The sequence below is a fragment of the Cornus florida genome, unplaced genomic scaffold, assembly GCF_030987335.1.
Source record: "Cornus florida cultivar Cherokee Brave unplaced genomic scaffold, ASM3098733v1 CherokeeBrave_3.0.0_Hap2_Chr10, whole genome shotgun sequence".
Taxonomy (NCBI): domain Eukaryota; kingdom Viridiplantae; phylum Streptophyta; class Magnoliopsida; order Cornales; family Cornaceae; genus Cornus; species Cornus florida.
Genome location: NW_026775580.1, coordinates 10,034,918 through 10,058,969, shown reverse-complemented (window position 1 = coordinate 10,058,969; position 24,052 = coordinate 10,034,918).

Below are 24,052 nucleotides of genomic sequence, written 5' to 3'. Positions count from 1 at the left end.
AGATCTAGTTCAAACTAGATCACATATGCCATTTGTAACGACCCGGTCATTTGCCTTCCTTTCCTTTTTCCTGAAATTTTACGAATGAATTTTTTTCGTTTAATTTTCTTTTCTGAGCTCTGTTTTGTATCGCTTAGTGTCATCTCGAGTGCTCGGAATTGGTTCCTAAGACTCTTTTCTGTGGATTGACAACTTCCTTTGAGGACCGAGTCATTTTCACATTTTTCGTTTTTTGACACTATGCGTTATTTCGTCCTTTTCCCTATTCTGTCTTATCTCCATTTGTAAGTTTTTGGCACAACCTCACTTCTCATACTCGGAGTTGGTTTTTGACTTCACATGCCTTCATCTTGAGTGGTTTCCTCGAAATACGTATCTTTACTTTTGCAAGAAAGTACTCTGGTTGCTCCCGGTGTCCATAGGGGCATGGATGCAAAGTTCTTTGAAATTATTTTCTTTTCTTGGGGTGTTTTTCATAAATATCTTTTGAAGATATTTTATTTCAGGGGTTTTTAAGAAAATATTTTTGGAAGATATTTTCATTCTGGGCCATAAGTGCAGTTTTCACTTTTTGGAGGGGCCATTGTGCAATTAATGAAAGTTATTGCAAAATGTCTTGTTTTGAGCCTGGATCCTCATACGGGATTCAGTTTCATATTTCGTCGAGTTGTGTACTCTTGGAATTTCCTCCTGGTCGATGTTTTCCAGTTTCAGGGTTTTTGGCCTCGGTTTTCGTCAAACTTGTATTGGGCATAACTTTTTGCTCGGGACTCAGTTTTTGATACCGTTTCTTCTGTTGTTCATATTTTATCATTTTGAATCTTTTTCATTCACAAAGTTTTTCCATTTGAGTGAGTCTGCTCAAATTTTACTTTTTCGGACCCGGCGGGGCCCGTTCGGGGCACTTTTTGAGATTTCTATAAAAGGGGGGGTGAGATATTTCATTTTTCATCTTCTCCCCTCTTCATGCATGACCTGGAGCTCCCATGGCAGCCCAAGGGGTGCTGCCATCTTCTCTCTCCTCTTTTGGTTCACTTTTCCTTGATGGAAAGTCTTCGACCTTAACGTTTGTTGTTCCCCTCGCCGTGCTCTACCTTTCCCCCTTATTAGAATTCAGTTTTGACCATTTCTTGAGTTTGGTTTTGAGGTCAAGTTATGATTTTGATAGGGCTTTCATGGGGGTTATGTTCACGGTGTTGTCCCCGACAAAACCTAGTAGTTTCGTCAGATTCGGAGCCGTTCCATTTTGATGGCATTTGAGATTTTCATCTCAAATTGAGGTAGGAGATGTTCTAGGTTTAAATTCTTGTTTTATAGCATGCTTGTGATGCTTATACTACTTGTTTGCATGATTAAATATAAAATCTAGAGATTTTATTATTTATTTTTCTTGTACGGGATCTAATTTTCCCGGTTGCTCATGACTTGGTTTAAACATGTAGCATGATTTTATATTGCCCCTTGATATGCTCATTGTCGTGTATTAAAATTGGAACATTTGAATAAGTATTAAAGATTTTATTTAATATTTATCTTAGGTGAAAGATTAATTCACATGGCCTTAACTAGCTTAAAATCAATATATGTTAGCATATTAAATTAGGCCTTAGCATGCTCTTCAACATAGTTGAATTTGAAAGTAATTGGAGGTGTTTTAAAAATTAGTAATTATTAATTAATTTGCTCCGAGTGCACTATTCACTCCATTTGAATTCCGACTTGATAATCTTGATCTACATGCCATATAGCTTCACATATATTTGATTTAGAATATTCGGTGAGGTTTTGAAACCTTTCATTTAATTAAATTCCTTGTTTAAGATTTAATCCTCATGGTGATATACAACTTGGAATTGAATTATGGCATGCTAGAAAATTAAGCTTTGGTATGGTTGTTCACATATATTAAATTGGGTATTAATTGCATGAGAATTACAACTTTTAATTTATATTTAACTTTAGTGAAAGGTTAAGTCACATGGTCTTAAATTGAATGAAATAAACTTGTAATGTGATATTACATTAGTCCTTGGCATATTCTCTAAGATATGTTAAATTGAGAGCTTTTGGTTAAGTTTAAAAATCTAGAGATTTTAATTAAAAGAATTAATTAAAATCTATTTTGTGGTCCCATTAGCTTAATTAAGGTTTTAACTTGATATTTGTATTAGCCATGACTTATTTACTAGTATATATTAATTTGGGACTATTAGAAGTTATTTTAGAACCTTGGTAATTAAATTAGCATGATTTAATTAAAGTTCTACTTTGTTGTTCCAACAACCTAATTGAGTTTTAGAATGGATATAGGTGATGACCATACCATGTCCTTTAACATGTATTAAATTGAGGTTATTTGGAATTGAATCGGAATCTAAAGAATTTAATTGTGTTTATCTATTTAAATTCTTTCAATTTGCTCCATGATCTAGTTGTGTTTTAGAAGTGGTTTCTATATTCAAATCATGGACTTAAACTTGTTGTATATTCATTTGGTTATGTTTTGAACATTAGATAACATAGTTGCTATGTTTGTATTCGTGATAATATGTTTTCCTTATTGAATATATTGTTGCCTTGTGTAATGATTTGCACACTTCGTGTTTAATATCTGTCATGCATAGCATGTAACGAATCGCACACTAAAGATTCGACATTCATTATATCATATTAGTTGTGGATTTAGAGCATGTATTGTATACGTTTCCAAATTTGGTTGTGTTTAGTAGATAGTTGATTATCTTACATATTCCTGTTGATATATGCGTTGTTGCACAACTTGTTGATTTTGGAAACTTGGGGATGTCGTTGTTTGACTATGGCTAGGACGTGGTTCTAGTACGGGGGATAGTCCCTCAATATGGTCTAGTGCGCACATAGGGAGGTTACCTATGGGCTAGTAACCCTAAAGTAACTATGTTGTCGGTCTGATCCGGCGTGACGTCCGAGTATCCACTTTGTTTGATTTCGCATTTCATTTTCAAGTTGATAACTAGATGATATTGTAACTTGTTGTTTCTTATTTGTCGTTCCATTTTAAGTTATAGGATGTTAACTTTGCGAAATTGTGTTTTATGCGTTGTATTGGAAGCTCCAATGTTGGTTAAATTGCATCGATATTGAAAATTGTGTTTTGACGTTCTAACATAGCTTAGGAATGATCCTATTGATTCATTTAGAACTTAGATGTTAGGTGGCATGACCCACTACTGTTATTTTGTGCTTCAGATTCTAAGTTGATGGTTTTGAGAACTTATACCTTGTTGCATTGTATAACATGCTCTTTTGTTGTTGAATTGCGTGGATAATGTAATTCTTGTTAACTTGTATTCAAATATGTTTTGGTCATGTTGTATGGATTCCTATAGACTTTGTTCAATTACATTGATAATGTGATCCGTGGTAACTATAAACTCGTTGTATTAATCGGATTACTCCAACTTTGATTTGTTTCATTCATGTATTTATATCATGATTCTTGTTACTTAGACTCTAAGGTAGCTTAGGATGCTCCCCGAGTCTCACTTGGACATAGATATTAGGTGGCATAAGCCCCTTTAACATGTTTCACCTTAAGGTGATAAATTTGTAAAATGCTAGGTCGATGCATGCTCATCTCCTACGAGTAGCTTTATGTTACTCACCCCTACGATACTGGAGCATATTTCAGGTACGAAGACTTGGTTCGTGACGCCTAGCATTCCTTGGATGTCGTGTAGCCTTCAAGTTTCCATTTCATGCAAATGTTAGCATGAAATATCATTTTGTAAACTTATATGTCAAAATATGTATATTTGATTCCATGTATGTAATGTGTACTTAAGTACACTTCTTTCAATGTATTTGATATGTATGAGATGAGGCCGGAGGCCAATGACCATTATATTGTGTTCTATGTACTTTTTAACTTCATGAAATATTGTGAAAATCTTGAAAAATCGCAAGTCATTCCTTCACCACGGTTGCATCGGGTGTGGGAATTCCATTTTCATTCTTTTATAGGGTCTTATTAATCTTGTATGAAGTGTGGCCAAGGGCCAAACGGTCATTTGATCCCATTTTGCATTTTTGGATTCCATGTTTTCTATTCCAAGTCCATTTTTGCCTTTTTGCCCGTTGGGGGGTCGGATTTTGCATCGGCTATATTTTTAAGCCATGGACCATTGTAGCGCGTCTAAATAGGTAAGTTAACGTTTGCGTGCATGGTCGTTTCCGGGCAAAACCTTATCGTTTGTGTTTTGAGCCTCTTGTGAATTCATTTCGCATTTTTTTTGCATATTCTGATCTAGGGGTATTATGGACCTTTCACCTCAGTTTTATTTTCTTCTTTTGACATGGTCGCTTAGAAAACGTGATTTTAGGGGGGGTTTCTTTTTCGTGTTTTTCCAGAAAAGGTCGTCTTGGAATCGGAAATCGCCTACGAAGTTCAGTTCTCAGTTTTCAAAATAGCAGCTTTTTGGACCTCCATGACCAGATTTCATGGAGGGGCATTTCGGGCATTCTACATTGTGTTTTTTTTTGAATTCTCTAGCGAGTCACGTAGGAAACTCATTTTTGAGGGGGGTTTCTTCTTTGTGTTTTTGCAAAAAAATTCATCTAGGCCTCCAAATTCAGCCTCTGTTCTGTCTTTTTTCTGAAAAAAATCACATAGCAGCTTTTGGGCTGCTGCTGGCAGCCATGTGTGCACCGGCGTGCGCGCAGCGTGCATGGGCGTGCCCATGGGCGTGCGCATGGGGCTGTCGTGGCCCCTCGTCGGGCCGCCGCGACGTCATTCTTCTTTTAGGCGTTTCTCCTTCGTCCGGACTCCGATTCAAGTGAATTTTTTTTTTAACTTGACTAATTTTTCATTATCTTTCCAACAGTGTACTCGGTTGCCCCCGGTTCTTCCTGGATAATTAGCAGTTTACCCTTTTTGCCCTAAGTGCTCGTTTTTCTTCGTCATGCCGTTTCTCCTTCGTTCGGACTTCGAATCACGCGATTCTTGAGTTCATCTTGATTAGTTTTTCGTTGTCCTTCCAGCGGTGTGCTAGGTGGCACCCGAAGCTACAATTTTTAGAAATGACTATTTTACCCCTGGGGGCTTATTTGTCATATTTTCGATCTTTTGCTTCCGCATCAGTTCTTGTTGAGTTCCACGACCTCATAGAAGGTCACTTTGACTTCTTAGAGTCTTGTTATCTATTTTCGCTTCCGCATTCGGATCCATTATCGGATCATCCTTACAGTTCATCACAGGACAAGCTGGCCTAAAAACCAGGGTCGTCACACCATTAAATGGCTCAAACAAGATTAACGAAGTCGAGTGGAAGTAAAGCAATTGGTATAAGCCTAAATAAAACAACAACCAAACAAAATCAACAAGGAAGCTCCATTTCGGTAAATGGCTCAAACAAGATTAACGAAGTCGAGTGGAAGTAAACCAATTGGTACAAGCCTAAATAAAACAACAACCAAACAAAATCAACAAGAAAGCTCCATTTCTGTCAACCGAAATGGAGCTTCGGTCTGCAGAAATGAACCAAGAGAAGGAGAAGAATTGAGCCTACATTTCAATCGACCGAAATGACAAACCGGTCGACTGTTTTATGGCTTGAAACTGCAATGGCTATTGGAATTGAGTTTTCACTGTTCAACAAAACCCACAAGAGCACCGGTCGACCGAAACAAGCCATCGGTCGACCGAACTGGGCCAAAACATCAAAAATGGCTATTGAAATGCATGGTTTACTGTTCAAATGAAACCAAAAAGGGAATCGGTCGACCGAACTAGCATTTCGGTCGACCGAAATGGCTCGAGAAAGTGCCTATGAACCTGTTATGCACCAAAATGAAGAAGAAGCCCCTAAACTTTATTTGAATCCCTCATGGTATGATCAAATTGAATTTTATGCAAGTGTGTGATGATGTGAACATGCACGCAAATGTAAAATGACATTTTAAACATATTACAATGGCCTACGGCCTCATTTTATCACATTTACAAGATTTGACATGCCACACCTCAAAGTTAGAAAAATTACATTTCAAAGGCAAAACTTAGAATTTAAATGCATACACTTGAACTTAGAAGCTTGTGGCCCTTGGCTTCTTGTTATACATATCAAATAGGTCCTAAATAATGTATCCAAGTACACTTTATATGTTATAAGACAAAAATGACATAATTGCACCTAACTAAGTATTACAACGTTAAAAGTGAAACTTAAACATGCTAACACTTGCATGTAAACAAGAATGCTTTAAAAGAACCTTCAAATCTCTAAAACACCCAAGGCAGGTGCAATTTCCAAATCTTGAATCCTGTACCTGAACAAATCCCTTAGTAACTTCGGGGTGAGTAAACAAGTTAACTTGTAGAGAATGAGCATACATCGACTCGATCTCTTTATAGATTTTTATAACAACATGAAACACTTCAAAAGGGGTCATGCCACCTAACGTCTATGTCAAAGGTAAGACTCAGGGAGCATCCTAAGCTACCTTAAATCATTTCTAGCATAAAACACATCCTTTATGCAATTTCAACAACATAGGTACATGCTATACAAAACATCAAGACATAGATTCTCAAAGTTATCAGCTTGAAATCTAAAATGCAATAACAACTAAATATAACAATTTAGTACAATTAGAATTTCTAAAACCAAACATCAATACATAGATTCTCTAAGTTATCAACTTGCAATGTAAAAGTGTGAAAATAACTAAATAAAACAATTTAGTATGGATGTGCTTAAAAACATCAAATCGCCAATAGCCAAAACCATAAGTCACAATTAAACATGACTGTCAACTTGGAATTGAATGCGAAATCAAATAGTGGAAGACTTGGACATCAAGCTCGGAATTCTGTTGAGACCTCAATGGTTATTCCGGGCATTAACCCGCTGGGAAGACCACCCTAGTGCGCACTATATCAATTGGGGAGATCCCATACCTCCCGCACTAGAGCCAAACTCTAGCCATATCACTTGTAACAACAATGTCCCAAGACTCCAAAATAAACCAAATAAGTTCACAACTTATACATAATTTATATAATGCATGAAAACACCTTTTATGCGCAAGTAGATTAAAACCACACAATCCATCCCTTAGAGTTTAAATTCTAAAGTGGCATATATAATGTCAATTACAAAGTGTGCAATTCATTACCCAAGGCAACAATATATTCCATAAAGAAAACATGTTCTCATGAATATAAATATAACAACAATGTTATCCAATGCTCAAAACACAACTATGTGAATACACAAAGGTCCAAATCCATGATTTATACATAGGAACAACTTCTACAACAAAATTAAATCCGTGTAACAACAAGATAGAATTTAATTAAATCACGATAATTAAATCTCTAATTTTGAAAATAGCTCTAAATAGTCCCAAATTAATACATACTAGTACATAAGTCGTAGTCATCACCAATATCAAGTTAAAAACCTAATTAAGCCAATAGAACCATAATATAGATTTTAATTAATTCTTTTAATTAATATTTCTAGATTTTTATATTCATCCAAATGCTTTCAAATTAAAGTATGTTAAAGAACATGCCAAGACTTAATTTAAAAGCATATCACAAGTTAATTTCATACAAGGCACATCCATGAAAATTAAACTTTCACAAAGATAATTATTAAATAAAAAGTTCAATTCTAATTTAAATTATCCTAATTTAATATATGTTAACAAACGCATCAAGACTTAACTTCCTAGTATGCCACAATTTAATTCTAAGTTGAATACCATCATGAGAATTAAATCTTAACCATAGAAAATAATTAAATTAAATTCTAGATTCTTAACAAAAGCATGCATACAAGTTGTATAAGCATCAAAAACATGCAAGAAAACAAAAATATAAAATTATAACACCCCCTACCTCTATTTGAGATGACATCTCAAATCCTCACCAAAACGAAACCGCTCTGAATCCGACGAAACTTCTAGGTTTTGTCGGGGACAACACGATGAACATAACCCCCAAGGAAGCCCCATCAAAATCACAACTTGACTTCAAACCCGAACTCAAGAAATGGCCAAAAACGAATTCTAATAAGGGGGAAAGGTAGGGTACGGCGAGGAGAGCATAAAACACTAAGGCACTGCACCTTTTTATCGAAGGGAAGTGGCCGAAAAATGAAGAAGAAAGGTGAAAGCCCCTTGGATGCCATGGCTGCCAGCAAAGAGAGAGGAGAGAGAGAGAAAACTCTAATTTTTCCACTTAAGACCCCCTATTTATAGAAAAACCCTAAAAGTGTCCTGAACGGGCCCCGCCGAGTCCGGAAAAGTGAAATTTGAGTAGCCGCGCTCAAACGATAAAACTCTATGAACAAAAAAGAAGCAGAATGAGAAAATATGAGCAACGGAAGAAATGGCGTCAAAAACCAAGTCCCGAGCAGAAAGATATGCCCCAAACAAGTTCGGCGCAAACTAGGTTCAGAAACCCTGAAACTGGAGAAAAACAACCAGAAGGAAATTCCATGAGTACACAACTCGACGAAAAGTGAAAATGAATCCCGTATGAGGATCCAGGCTCAAAACAAGACATTTAGCAATTACTTTCATTAATTACACAATAACCCCTCCAAAAAGTGAAAAATGCACAACTGGCCCAGAATGTAAATATCTTCCAAAAATATTTTCTTAAAAACCCCTAAAATAAAATATTTTCAAAAGATATTTATGAAAAGCATCCTAAGAAATGGAAATATTTCTGAAAAACTGTTCATCCATACCCCTATGGACATCGGGAGCAACCAGAGTACTTTTCCGCAAAAGTAAATATACGTATTTCGTGGAAACCACTTAGAATGGAGATACATGAAGTCAAAACCAACTCTGAACACAAGAAGTGAGGTTATGCCAACAAAGTGACAAACGGGGAAAAAACAAAATAGGGAAAAGGACAAAAAAATGAATAGTGTCCGAAAAATAAAAATATGGAAATGACTCAGTACTCGAAGGAAGTTGTCAATCCAAAGAAAAGAGTCTCGAAAACCATCCCCGAGCACTCAAGATGACACTAAGTGATAAGAAACTGAACTCAGAAAGGAAAAGATCAACGGAAAAAAAATATCCGTCAAAATCTGAGAAAAGGTAAGGAATGAAAATAACCAGGTTATTACAACCTTCCCACCTTAAAGGGACTTCGTTCCCGAAATCCAGCCCCAAGAAAACAAAAAGGCTAAACCAGGATAACTACGGAGTACATCTCCGAGTATCCCATAAAACATGCTACAAAAGCAAATCCAACACTGAAAGACAACGTACAAAGCACTGTCATTCGCACCCATGTGATCATGACAAGACAAACTCTCAAAAGAAAAATGACCACGCGGCCATAGAACAAGTCAAAACTCACACACAGAATCGAAGGTAAGACAAAGGAACGGAAGACAACAACCGTAAACGTCCCTCCTGATGAACCATCAAACGGATTTGAAAACAACCACCAAAAGAACTCCAAGATATCCACGTATCAAATCAAGGTACTGAACAAAGACAACGTGGCAGTACGAATAACGACCAGAACCCGCCCACGACGTACTCAAATGTAAGGTAGTAATGACAGTGCCTAGTGCCCGCCCACACTTACTCATCAGTAAGGTAGCATCGACGGCAACTAGCACTCGCCCACAACACACAACTTTGTATGGTAGCATGACAGTATAAGGCACTAGTTCATAACCTGCCCCCCACTTGGTCTACCCATGAAACCTCTCGATACAAATGACATCAATGTCAAAAATGATCATTACCAAAAGTACCACGGAGGCCAAACATTTTGTGAGAGTTGAGATATGGTACAAGGACGTCCGGCTGGACCATCCTGGCCAATCCCAAACTCTGACAACAATGCCATAGGTACTGCTATGCTTAAGCCTTAAATCCTCAATACAACAAAACTGACAGCTCCAATGTTTCAAAATACTCCTACTAACAACATCAATCAAGAATGCAAAGCCCGACAAGCGAATCAAAACCTCCAAAAATCAAAACGAACCTCACTACAAGACATTTCATTGAAAGTCGTGTACATCTCCTTGAAACATATCAACTACAAGACTACACCGAAATCAAATATCGGATCTACATCCCTATCATAGATAACTAAATCCTTAAAATACAAGTCCACTACGTGGCACACACATCAATATCTTGACAATCAAAATTACAAAATAAGCCTCTCAAAACCGTGCTTGGCAACACCAAGTCAAAATTCCTCAATTTCTATCCATAAACAATCACTGGAACTACGATTCCTCAAAACTATGCCTAGTCATAACTAGGATGAGAAAACTCCACAATCAAGCCATATCCAACAGCGATCCTCCAAAACTCTCCTAAGAATCAGCTACGCCCAGGTCTCCAAAACTGATACAAGTCTCCAAAAGACATCCTCAAAAGAGCATCGAGCTCACCTCACGAATTAAACAAATCCTCAATGATATGGACACAGGTCCCCGGGAAATGATTTCACACCAATTCACTCACTCTGAGTACCACAACTCCGTCAACAACCACAGCAAAACTCCCCAAGGGAAGACACGAAGGAAAGGAACCACTAGTTTTAAGGACAACACCACGACTCCACCTCTGAAATGAAAGACAGCATGGTCAAAGACTTCGCCCCCTACATGGAAGTGAGTCGACCAAAATCCATCAAATCCTCACCAAGGACTCAAAACAACAATGGTGATCCTCACGGACCAGCCAACCCCAAAGTTATGCATAACGCAACGAAGAGAAGAGACTCACTCCTTGTGAAGTCCCTTACTCAAATTAAGAAGAGAGGAGAATTCCTCTACAAGGAATTTCATAACTAAACCATTGTAGGAACCGGCACACAAACAACGTGCAACCGAATGAAACAAAAGGGAAAACCAAATATGGAAGTCATGTATATGATAAGGAATGCAACTACCAAATAATTAAATCTACTCACATAAATAAAAACCAAGGATACATGTAGCATTTCTCCACGTAAGCACAAAATCATGTCATAAAAACACAGTAACAACATGGCATCTCTAAGCATATAAAGAAGGCATGCTAATGCCACACAACAAAAAAGCAAATGTGGACATACTTCCACCTACTCATACATCACAATATCATAAATCATACTGCTAACATGATACTAAACGAAACTGCAGAAGATAAAAATGATGCAACAATGAACCCTATGGACATCGTGTCCTAGAGTGTCTAGGTAAAAGGAAAGACCAGTCCTAGCCATAAACTGACTCCAAAAACCAACGCGACAACAACTTGTCTCAAAACAAATGTGAGCCCTTACCACAATGGTAAGACTCTGACAATCCATCTTCGAATCTAAAGGTGACACTACAAGTGACGCTAATAGTGCAATGCTCTCTGGTGCGTCATCAATTTAAACCCAAAGTTTATGCAATGTGGCTAAGTTTTACATTTAGAAATTGCCACTACTATCTTTCATTAAAAATATAGCTAGTGCAAGTAGGGATCGTCCCAAGGGATTGAGGGTCGTACTAGGTTGAGGAATCAAAATTAGGGTTAGTAGGTCGAGTGATCAAAATAGTGGTTGATTGGTTGGATTACACTAGATGCAAATTGAACTAAGGTAAACAAGACATTTAGCAATAACTTTCATTAATTACACAATGGCCCTCCAAAAAGTGAAAACTGCATAATTGGCCCAGAATGAAAATATCTTCCAAAAATATTTTCTTAAAACCCCCTAAAATAAAATATCTTCAAAAGATATTTACAAAAAACACCCTAAGAAATGAAAATGTTTCTGAAAAACTATGCATCCATACCCCTATGGATATTAGGAGCAACCAGAGTACTTTTTCGCAAAAGTAAAGATACGTATTTCGTGGAAACCACTTAGAATGGAGTTACATGAAGTCAAAAACCAACTCCAAAGACAAGAAGTGAGGTTATGCCAACAAAGTGACAAACGAGGAAAAGACAAAATAGGGAAAAGGACGAAAAAGTGAATAGTGTCCGAAAAATGAAACTATGGAAATGACCCAGTCCTCAAAGGAAGTTGTCAATCCAAAGAAAAGAGTCTTGAAAACCATCCCCGAGCACTCAAGATGACACTAAGTGATGAGAAACTGAACTCAGAAAGGAAAAGATCAACGAAAAAAAATATCCGTGAAAATCTGAGAAAAGGGAAATGAATGAAAATGACCGGTCATTACATGAGGTGTACCCTGTTAGGTCTAGGTACTCATGCCCACCTTTGGGTGCATTTTCTCATGTTGCCTTCTATTCAGGTTGAGACCCCTATTGTAGTCCAGTGAATGTCCCTTAGTGTGGATATATACTTAGGATTAGATAGCTATTGTGAGGTTTCTATGGTGTATCTGTGTATCGGGTCACTGTATGGATTGCAATTAGATTAGAACTTGTTCGTGGGCCTGACCCACTATTTTATTCTTTTCAGGTACAGGATGGTTCCAGCCTTAGAGCTTGATCGTGCTTATCGAGGACAGTCTCTTATTCATCTGTTTACGTATGACTTCTCTTGATGTTCTAGTTTAGTTTATTTTCAGTTATTCAGTTCAGTTGGGATTTTATTTAGGGGTCCATGAGATGGATTCGCAAGTTGTACTTTTGGAGGTTTTGGGAGAATTAGAGTTTTCTTTTTTTGGTTTGATTTAGAGGATTTTATATTTCTTAATTCTTTCAGCTTTGTAATTTAAATTCTTAAATCTTTATATTTTGTGTTCACTTTAAAATACTTTAATTGTTTGATGTTCCCTCAAGTTTGGGCCTGGGCCTGATCAACCCGTGTCTCGGATCTGAGGGGTATCACATCTGTACAGTCAAATATTTGTTCTCTAAGATATTCTTGAAATTCTCTGAAAGGATTTTGAATCATGTGTTGACTGGATGATTTTAATGATTGGTGATTTAGATTTTATTTCTAATAAAGGGAATGTCAATCTTCAGAAACTTCAAGACATAGCAGGACATAAGCTCGTGAACTATATCAAGTTGCATGATTGGATTTTCTTCACTAAGCTTGGCAAAAGCTTTTATTGTCTGGATATGATTAGCTATTTCTATGTTAATATCTGTGAGGTACATGACTCATACTTCATCGTATCTCTATTTGGCATTGATTACATGGTCGATGAGAAGGATATTAAAGTTATCCTTGGTCTTCAAGACAGTCGGCAGTTGACTGGACATACTGTGCCTTTGACAGTCACGGGTCTTGATTTTTCCCAGATTGTTCCAAAGATATGTGTGCCGAACTCCTCTTTGAATCAAGATAGTATTCCAGCTCGATTCCTGACAGATGAAGCGGCCTTCTTCAACTTGTTTGCTATGGCTAATCTGGGCTACTTCAGAAAGAAAGATGAACTAACTCTTGAGCGAGCACAAATGCTTTATTTTCTTGCTAATAATGAGACTATCCTGCTTGCATATTTTATTGTGCAGCTTATGATAGCTCATTACAAGAAAAACTCGTGCAAGTATTCTTCTCCATTTCCAATGATCATTATGGAAATCCTTAAGAAGAAGAATGTGCAAATTCCTTAAAGGGCTTTTTATAAGCCTATTATGAATGAATTGGATTCTCATACCTTGAATAAATCAAAGACTGCTCAGGAGAATGCTAGGAAAGCCAGGAGAACTGTTGATGAGGGGTCGTCACAAGCTCCAGAGATTACTCAGCTATTTCCTCCAAAAAGAACTTTCACACGAGCAGATGCCAACGTCATCTATTCTCATCTACTTCAGCATCAGAATTCGTTGTTTGATAGAATGATGGTTGAGATTCGAGATCTCAAACTATAGATGACTTAGTTGAGAGAACAACCGTCAAGAGTTCCGGATGAAGATGTCTACATGCCTGCACCTCCAGATCTATCTCTGAGAGCTGAAGATGAGGAAGAGAATAAGGACGAGGATGAGTATTCAGATAAGGATGAGGATGAGGAGGAGAGTGGTGGGGACTAAAGATGATATTTATTTTCTCTGAGTGGTTGAGGAGACAATGATGCTGCTTTTAATGATATTTTTTCATGCATCATGACATCATGTTTTGTTTAATTATTGATCACATTGTCATTATTTAGATATCCTTGGAATATGCTTTAAATGACTTCTTTGGATTGGAATATGTTTTATCTGTTATCTTCTTTGGCAATTTGTTACAAAAAGGGGGAGATCACAAAAATAGATATTAGGGGGGGGGGGGGGGGGGGAGACAGATATATAGATTTTTTTTTTTTTTTTCTCTCTGGATATATACTTAAGGGGGAATTTTTATTTATTAAACTTCACTGGTAGTTCTTACTTGGTAGTGTGTAGGAATCAAGTCAAGCCTTATATTCAAGAAGAATAGTGGTCATATTTCATGTTTTTGCCTTTTAACAATGAATGCAATTTACTTTTCTACTTTGGGTAGATTGCGAAAATTATTTTAGGGTTTTGTGTGATACCCCTCGATTCTAAAGCCACGGGTGATTAAGTCTAAGCATAGATCCGAGGGATACCAAACAATTAATATGTAAACAAGCAGAAAATAAAAACTGAATTAAGAATAAACTAATAATACGTTAAAAGAAATCTAAAATAAGAATCCTCAAACTTGAAATAATAAATTAATATAACTTAAAACCGTACAACTCGGGAATACACCTAGTGGACCCTTAATCCCAAATCCTTGAATAAATTTACAGAATTAAAATCCAAAATTAAAGTAGAAAGGAAATCCTATATAACCGGAAGAGTGAGCGTCTGTATCTGCATCAACACGATCAAGCTTTAAGCTTGGTACTGTCGAACACCTGAAAAATAATAGAGTGGGTCAGTCCCACATGCAAGTCCTGATCTACTACGATCCAAACAAGAATCCGATACGCAGATACATCTTAGATAGACTCAACAATATCTACAGTAGTCCATATATGTATATATTACACACTATAGGACGCTCACTAGTCCAATAGGTATGTCTCAGCCTGAGTAGAGATACCATGCAAATCGCACGTAACGTGGTCATGTGTATCTAGCCCTACCAGGGAACAAAACCACTGTCCAGTTATCCATCCTAGGCGATATACGCACCCTAACCATAGTCCTGAGACTCAAGCTCATACCATGGCACCATAACATAAATATAAAGTCCGCTTAAGGTGTGTCATTTAAAAAGTTTATTGACCTGACACAAAGTTATAAGTAGGACTTAACTTTTGTAGTTAATCCATCTTATTTCAGAATAGGTAGGTCTTAGTGTTTTTAAACTAAGCCATCCCTAATATGTCACTGTCCCATACCGGTGCATACACATCCATATAAGTAGAACTTAACTTTTATAGTTAATCCAACTTATTCCAAAATAGGTAGGAGTTAGTATTTTAACTAATCCGTCCCTAGTATGCCACCATCCCATACCGATGCATACAACCCTCCAAATAGCATAGTTTACAAATAACACTATGTATTCAACAACCATTCTCCAAAATATGCATCACTATAATCTAATACATATATATCAATATTAAGCATTCATTATAAGGCCTAACAATAACATTCCAATAATATAAACTGCTAAAATAATCTAAGCATTTACATTCTTCAACTTGTCCATAAATCGATGCAGTTCCGAAGCAAGGTGTATATAAATTTGGTCCAACATAAGTATAGTTAAACATGGGTGTAACTAAGTCATGCATCCATTGAAAGATTTAGAACCCAAGTTTCAGTCCATTAAATTGATATAACAGGTTTATGCAAATTCCTTCTCCAAACAGTACTATAATTGTGCATTTATGTACTGAATTAAGCATCAGACTATTCCAAACACTCATACACATAATTGAATAACAATATGCTTATAATAGAGCTGCCAAACATGCTTCAAAACCTAAGAACATGTAAAGAAATCAAATCTCCTCCAGACAATGTTGTAGCAAATGAGATAAATAACAGATTTAAGCTATCAGTCAATCCTAGCCAAGCATACATGTATTTAAATAACATAATGTTCATAACTCAACTATAGATCATGATTCAAAACTTAAGATCATGCAAAGAAATCAAATTGCAAATCAGTCTACAACACAAGTCAGTTGCTCCCTTAACCACATACAGACCTTCGATCAAACTGATGTTAATTCTGTCCTAGATTCTGAATGTAAGCTTGCTTCTTAATTATTTCATACATCTTAAGCAGTGTATTACATCACTTAACAGCCTTTAAACCATTCCAAAAACTCAGACTCAGCCAAACAGAACATAAAATTTCAGTTTTACGCATCATTAAGAGAAAGAGAAGGCTCTAAGTTTCACAGAGCCTTCTCCAAACTAGGAGAGCCGGCTCCCCTTCCTTGGGAGCTGGCTCTAGATGGTGGGAGCCGGCTCTCACCCCTAGAGAGCCGGCTCTAGTGTTTTGGGTGCAGGCTCCCTCCATTTTTGGAGCCTGCTCTCACCCCTAAGAGCCCTGACTTGTTCTGCATCTATCATCTTCGACTCCGGCGGTTTCAGTCTTTAAAAATAGTTTTATTACAGATTTTAAAGTCCTATCCTCATCCCAGATTAATCACAAGATAGAGTTATATGAACAAGAATGGAAATAAACATCAGTTTATAGAACAACAATAATCAGAGTTTCAAACTGAACTTGCAAACTACTGCTAAACAGATTAAATTCAATGATGTTAGAAACTGTTTCAACATGTATAAACTATGTAATTAAGTCTTACTTTAATTCCTGGAGTGTAACTAAGCATGCACAGAACACAAATTCCTAGGAAAGAGAAGATCAGAAACTTGCCTTAGAAACTTTGGATAAAAACTCCACTTGTTGTCTCTATCTTCTCCGGCAATGTGGGTTATGTTAAACCACCCTTGCTACTCCTATTGCAGTCCAGTAACACACACCAAACTTCCCTCCTTAACTCAGTTTTGTGAAGCATCCAAATTCCCACTCCGGTTCTCTCTGTATCTCTCTGGTTTTCACTACAAGATTAGAGCTCTGTTTGTGGTTTACAGAACGTACGTTTATTTTTTCCTAAACCCTAAACCACCGATTTACTTATACTTATAGGTGAAAGCAATAACCCTAATTCACGTGTAGTTAGAGACTAAGCCCTAACTCCAATCCTAGTCGGCCCATGAAACCCTTTAAGTTGTAAAATACGACGACATACTATACAAACCTTCTTAACCCTACTGTTTAACTAACGTATTATTTTAAAACCATTCATTCACTTAATTTCCATAATTAAATAACTACATCAAATAACTTAAGTCAATTAAAACGAAGATGCAACTAAACCAAAATAAGCCAATTAATTCAAATAAAACAATTAACTCAATTAAATTATTTAAGTAATTAATTAAAACAAATTTAAGTAAATCATTAATTTAAAAATAAATACACACTTAATCAATTAAACAAACCAAAACACATAGCTCACATATTAAAAATGCAATAAAAATCAAAATTATCAAAATTAAATTCCCATTCTATCCTTTTGGAAACTAGGGGTATTACATTTTGTCACGAAAATGGGGAGATTGTGAGATATTATTTTATTTTTGGTAATTATCATAGACAAAAAAAGTTTAAGTCAAGTTGTAATTTAAATTACTTGTTGTGTGAGTTATCAAGTTCGACAGCAACTACAGAACTGGGAGGTTGTTCAAACTTACCTTGCTTAAAGATCTTTTGAAGAAAAAGGTAAGAACAACACTTTAGGAAAGATTCTAAACAGGGTTTGACACATTCTACACTTTCCATTTTGTTCAGAACTTACCGTAGAATGATTTTAGGCTGAAGAAACCAAAATTTCAAGTCTGCCAAACTTGAACTGGTTCAGCTCTTCTGAACCGGTTCAAGATGCTCAAGTTTGGCTTCGAAAAGTTTCTGCTAAACTTGAACTGGTTTAGCCCCTCTGAACCAGTTCAAGGTGTCTTGTTCACTATACAACTTCAATTTCCTTATCCTAAATTATTTCCCAGTTGGTCTAGAATTGTACCAAATCCTATGTACGAATTTTTCCTTATTTTCAGAGGGATTAAGTCATTCTATACTCTATATAAACCATGTCATGTACATTGGTTTATTTACGACTTTTGCATTATCAGTTTGTTATTCTCAAAAAGCCTTAGGAAGATTTTATGTGTATATGTTCTAGAAAGATAAATGATCAAATCCAGAAGTTGAATAGAAGTAAAAATGATTACACTTTGAAAGGGTTGGAGCATTCGAGGAGTGCTGCCTGATTTACCTGCTACTCTTCTACAAAGATCAAGCATAAGCCTGAGGTCAAGTTGCTATTGGACGGGGAGTAGCAAAGCCAGAGGATTGTCAGCAGTTGATGTTTAGTAGAACGATAGGGTGTGAGCCAGAGTCAAAGTTCAGTGTGCATTGTTTCAAGCATAGTGGATCGGTTTACTTTGGACTGCACAGTCCATGAGGTTTTTCCCACGCAAACAGTTGACGTATTTTATCAACTGGGGTTTCCTCGCTAAAATCCTGGTGTCATCTCTAACTTTACTTTACTTTATTTTAGCTTGCATGATATTAATTTATTAATTACTAAAATAAAGTAAGTTAGAAAAACACAAGATCTTTTTTTTAAAATAAACAAAACTTTTTAAGTACATTCCATTGCGTACGAATCACAGTATCAACTTTTTCACACCCTACACTGGGCCGCGCTCCCTCTAGGTCAAATTAGCCCCGGGCTCGCGAAACCCAGTTCCATTTACAAAATCTTTTCTCACAATTCCTTTCCAAACATATTTGTTTAAAAGAATCATTTCAACCTCATTTTTCCCAAACCATGCCCATGCCATGAATGGAATCATGCATGAATAAAATTGACATACACATGCTTGCATTTTATCAATTTAATCATGCATACTCATCATCGTCATCATGTATATATATGTAACCTTAAGAAAACAATTCAACACAAGGTATGCTCATTAAACAACTTTGCAACCAAGCACATATATATATACATAATTAATATCATTTAGATCATATTTTGTCATATAAACATGTAAACACATAGTCAACATTCAAATTCCGAAGAAATTTTATTTTTCCAAATCATGCTTATCAAGAAATCAAATAACAAATTCAACTATAGTCAAAACATGACAATTAAACATACCTACCTCAAAAGTAGCCAAAATGCATCTCCGGCCAAAAAAGTCAACGCTGGTCAACGGCGGCAGAAAGGAAAACTGTTCGGTGAAAACATAGCTGACGATGAGGAGAGTATACTGCTCCAAAGGCACGACTTTGGAATCCAACTCGAAGTGGCCCAAAACCCCCTCCAAAGTCTTAGATCTAAAAATTTTAAAAATTCGTAAAATAATCACCGTTGCTCTAAAAATTAAATCCTTTGACTATGTGATAGAGAACGATGAGAGGAACATTTTCAGTCAGGGAACCCGACCGATTGGCCAGAAAATGAAAGAGAAATAATAAAGCTCAAAGAAAAAGGAAAATGAGAGGAAGGGAGAGCTGCGAGAGAGAGAAACTAATTGTGGCCATAAAATAACCATGTGATATATATAAATTGAACTTGATACCATATGGGGTCTACCAAAGAAAAATATCTCTTTTTACCCTTTTTATATATAAACATATACACACGTACGTATGCTAACCACACCACAGGACATGTCTAAACATATAGTCACCTAAATACGCATCAAATAATAATGCACAAAGATTAACAGCCCTGAAAAATAATTCCCGTGCACAATAACATCGGTTACGGGTCCCGCCCGGGACCTCCCGGCCAGAAAAACTGTAAAATGCCAAAATAGCCAACAATGCATTTCTAAGAGTCCTGAACTCGAAGAAATGCCCAAACCAACTCTCGAAACTCACCCAGCACACCCCACGATGTCCGGCACGCAAAATAAGGTACGAAAAGAAAAATCCCGAAAAAATAAAAAAAATAAAAAAATCCCCGAAAATAGAAAATAGGAAAAAATCAGAGACACAATATTACCTGAAATGGATCATAATCCTGTTGCATTATAGGTGACTTAAGTGTGTCAATAAGATTTACAAAGGAGATTTGTGCTCACTAGTTTTTTGCACCTTAACATTGTTCGCAGTTGGTAATAAAAGTTAGGCACTTTTATCTTTAAGATTGTAACAAACTTGATCTCTATTAGATATGATGGTTTGTCTCGACCATTAGGGTTGTTGACGTTAAGTCAGTGTGTTAATGTGCTTGGAGTAGGCTAAACTGTCATTATTTTGGTGTGTTTCTTATCACCTGAATTCATTAGGCTTTAAATCCTAAGAGCTCTAGTGGACTCAAGTTTCAATGTTGGTCACTTTGACTTGCCAATGTGTGAGATCTTTAAGGTTAATACCACAGTATCTTGGTGTAATGTTTCTGATTTTTTCTATTTTCTGGAATTTCTAATTTTTTCGAGGGTATTTTCGTCTTTTCTTATTTTGCGTGCCGGACTGTGCTAGGTGTGTCAGAGTGTTAATTGGAACATTTTCTTGAGTCCAAGACTCTTGGAAATGCATTGATTGTCATTTTTAAATTTTTCTATTTTTGGGCCGGGAGGTCGTAGGTGGGACCCGCTACTAGGGTCGTTGTGTACGAGGGTTGTGTTTCTGGTCCATTGCATTTCATGCATTGTTAATTTAGTGCATAATTAACTAATTGTATGATTAAATGTGTGGTGGTGTTGTATTTGTTATATATATATATGTTGGTCACCACCATATATATATAAAAGGAGTAGGTCCCATGCCTTATAAATATCTTTAGTCACCAACATATATATAAAGATATTTATAAGGCATGGGACCTACTCCTTTTAGATTTCTTGTGAATTTTTCCCTTTAATTTGACTCCAAGCATGTTTAATTTTAGTTATTTTGATTATGTTTGTTATGGTTGCTTGTGTTTAAGTTGATAAATGTAATTTATATGTAAATTGAGCCCGTGAATATGATTATAATCTTTGTGGTGGAGTATGCATGCTTAGTGTTGACATACTATATGCCTATGATTTTCAATTGCTATGAAAATTGATATTGTAGTTGTGAAAATAAATGTTTAGAACTCTCTATCGAAATGTGATGATGATGTAGATGGAATGTGTGGAATTTTATTATTGAATTGGTATTTAGAAGCATGAAACATTCATGCATTCATTGGGATGAAAAATAGAAAAGTGTTTTGAAAAACAAAAGAATTTGTTTTGGGGAAAACATTTTTTAAAAGTGTTTGCGAAAACCCGAATGCCTAGGAGTCACCTAGTGGTCTGTGGCATTAGTGTGATCTAGAGGGGACTAGGAAGAGACTTTAGTGTGGTTGAGCTACCTAGGCCCTTTAACGACGCCTTGGAGTTGCCATGTGGTCGGGGATAGTTAGTTAACCCTCCACTCGTGAAACCATGGAGTTGCCGTGGATCGGATTGCACTAACGGTTTGGAAAGGTGAAACAATGTTGTTTCGAAAACAGGGAGCGACATTGCATGACATTGCACTTCATCGGCATATATTTTATATTTGGTGGTCGGATGACTTATATACATTCTTGTTGTTGTATTGTTGCTTTGCTTACTTTCCCGAGGCAGGATCACGTTTACTTGTACTCTATTCTTTGCAAGGATTCACGGGGTCATAAGAGGTGTGTCTTAGATACTTCCTACTGAGCGGTTGACTCACCCCATTACTTTAATATTTTTGGGACACGGGAAAGAGGTGGTGGACGATGATCCACCACAAGTTTAGACGAGATTGGAGATCTATATTTTGCTATTTTTTGTATTAGAACTTTAATATTTTGTAAATGTAATCTTGACTATTTTGTAAAACTTTAGCATAATTTGTATAATGTTGTAAACTAAGGACTTTTAAATTCAACTATATTTCATGGACTGTAACTAAATGTAACTAAAGTGCGTTCCTTGTAAAGGATTATGGGACTAGGTAGTGGACCGATATTTCCATGTTTTGAAAGAATTAGAGGAACGCGACTTTTTATATGTATGTTGTTGATTTTGGGAATGTTGTTTATTATTTGTATTGTGTGTTGGGACATGATAAATTAGTTTTGAGGCCAAGTGAGGCCATTACATTTTACATGTATTTCAGCAGGTTGTAGTAGGACCCTTTTTTGCAGAGGTCATGCCGAATATTTTTTTTTGGTACCGTCGACCGGTATCATTTTGGGTCGTTACACTTAGGTGGCTAATGTTGGAGCTGTGGAAATACAAATGCTCAACATGGAATTCACATTCTTTATAAGAGTTAGAATATCACCTTGATGCAATTTAATAAGTTTGATCACTCGAACATGTTAAGGGCATTCTAGTAAAATGTTTAATAAAATTAATTTTCTATTTATTTAGTTAGAAAAATATTTATTTTAAAAATTCTTTGATAAAAGAATTTAATTAAGTGATCATAAGGTTTAAATTGGTTACTTAAGGAATATAAGAAGTCAGTATGCCTTACGAACAATATGTAATTTTTCTTAGGGCTATTTATGGATATGCATATGTGATTGTGACAGGTTGTATTTGTATATGTATATGAATAAATAACAAGCTTAATCACTAAGCAATGAATAACAGCCTGTATATTCCCACACTAAGACCACAGGACACGTGTCACAAGAATGCTTAGTAATATGCTTTGACCAAAATGCCCTTATAGTGACATTTGTCAATATACATTGTCTTCTGCAGCTGTGATTGTGAACACTTGATTAACTTGAGAATGTGAGTCACAGTTTCCCAAAAGGGACATTTATTTTGGGACAGAGGGAGTATAATACATCTATTAAAAGACTTAATTTCCCCTAAAATGCTCTGTAGCCAAATATCAACTTCTGTGCTAAGGCTTGTAATCCTAAATGCCCTGCAGAGTGAGTCTTCAATAGAATGTACATTCCTAAGACCATTTGAATAGTCTTCTTAACAATGTCGAATGACCAAGCCGCCCCTAAAGATCAATAATATGCACTGTGCATGCCAGAATCACTTAGAACTTAATGTAGTGAACCTGTGGCAGACTTTTTGACATTTAAAAGGGAAAACCTTAATTCAAAAGTGGGACCAACACACTTCTTTCTTTTGTGGTTGTAATCTCATGTACTAATTTTAGAATATGCAAGAGTAAGTGAATTAAAGATGATGTATTTGAGGCCATAAGACCATTTTATTTCCAATGTGTGAGTTTCATCTTTAATGCACACTTCAGTGTATGTTGCACTTATTTATTTGGATTACATTTGTCAATGCCATGATTTGTATTTATATGAGGTTTGGAGAAAGTTTTGGTGCATGGTTGAATCCTTATGATGAGTTCCTTAGCTTGCCTTCCTGTAACCAAACCGACCATTTCGGGATCTTCTGAGGTCATCTTGGTGCTTTATTATTATGTTTTTTGGGCAGCAAGTTCAGTTTTGGGCAACCGGTAGCCCAAAACTGCGACCGGTTGCACCCCATATTTACAGCATCGTTGAGCTAACTTTAGACAGTCATATGTCATTCGTTTTAATTCCAAATTGGGTCATTCTTATGTCTAAACTGACTGCTTTGAAACGAGCTTTCCAATGATACCAGTCCCACTCCAAAATTCCAAATATAAAAAGAGTTATGCTTATTTTAGTAAGGATTGGTCATGTTTTCTATATGCTGAAAATGCCGATTTGTGTCAAAATCATTCCCATATAGCCTAAAACCTCATGGAATGTTCCAATATGTTTAGCGTGGCATATTTTGACCTTTGGTGTTTCATTCACGGGCTAATGTGGTTCTTAGCTTCTGCATTCTTGACTCGGGTTACGGGTCGGGTTGGATCTTTTTGGTTAATGCATTGAATCTTCGAATTTAAAGCATCACATGTGCACATAATTTTCTTCACATTTGTAGGTTTGTACGAGTATAGAGCAGGGAGATGTGGTTAAAGTTACGTGTACAGTAAAGTTTTCAATATATATATATATATATATATGGATGTCTGATATTTTGCAATAATAGTTTTGGACCTGAACAATTCCAAATGCATATGTAATTTTTTTGCTTAATC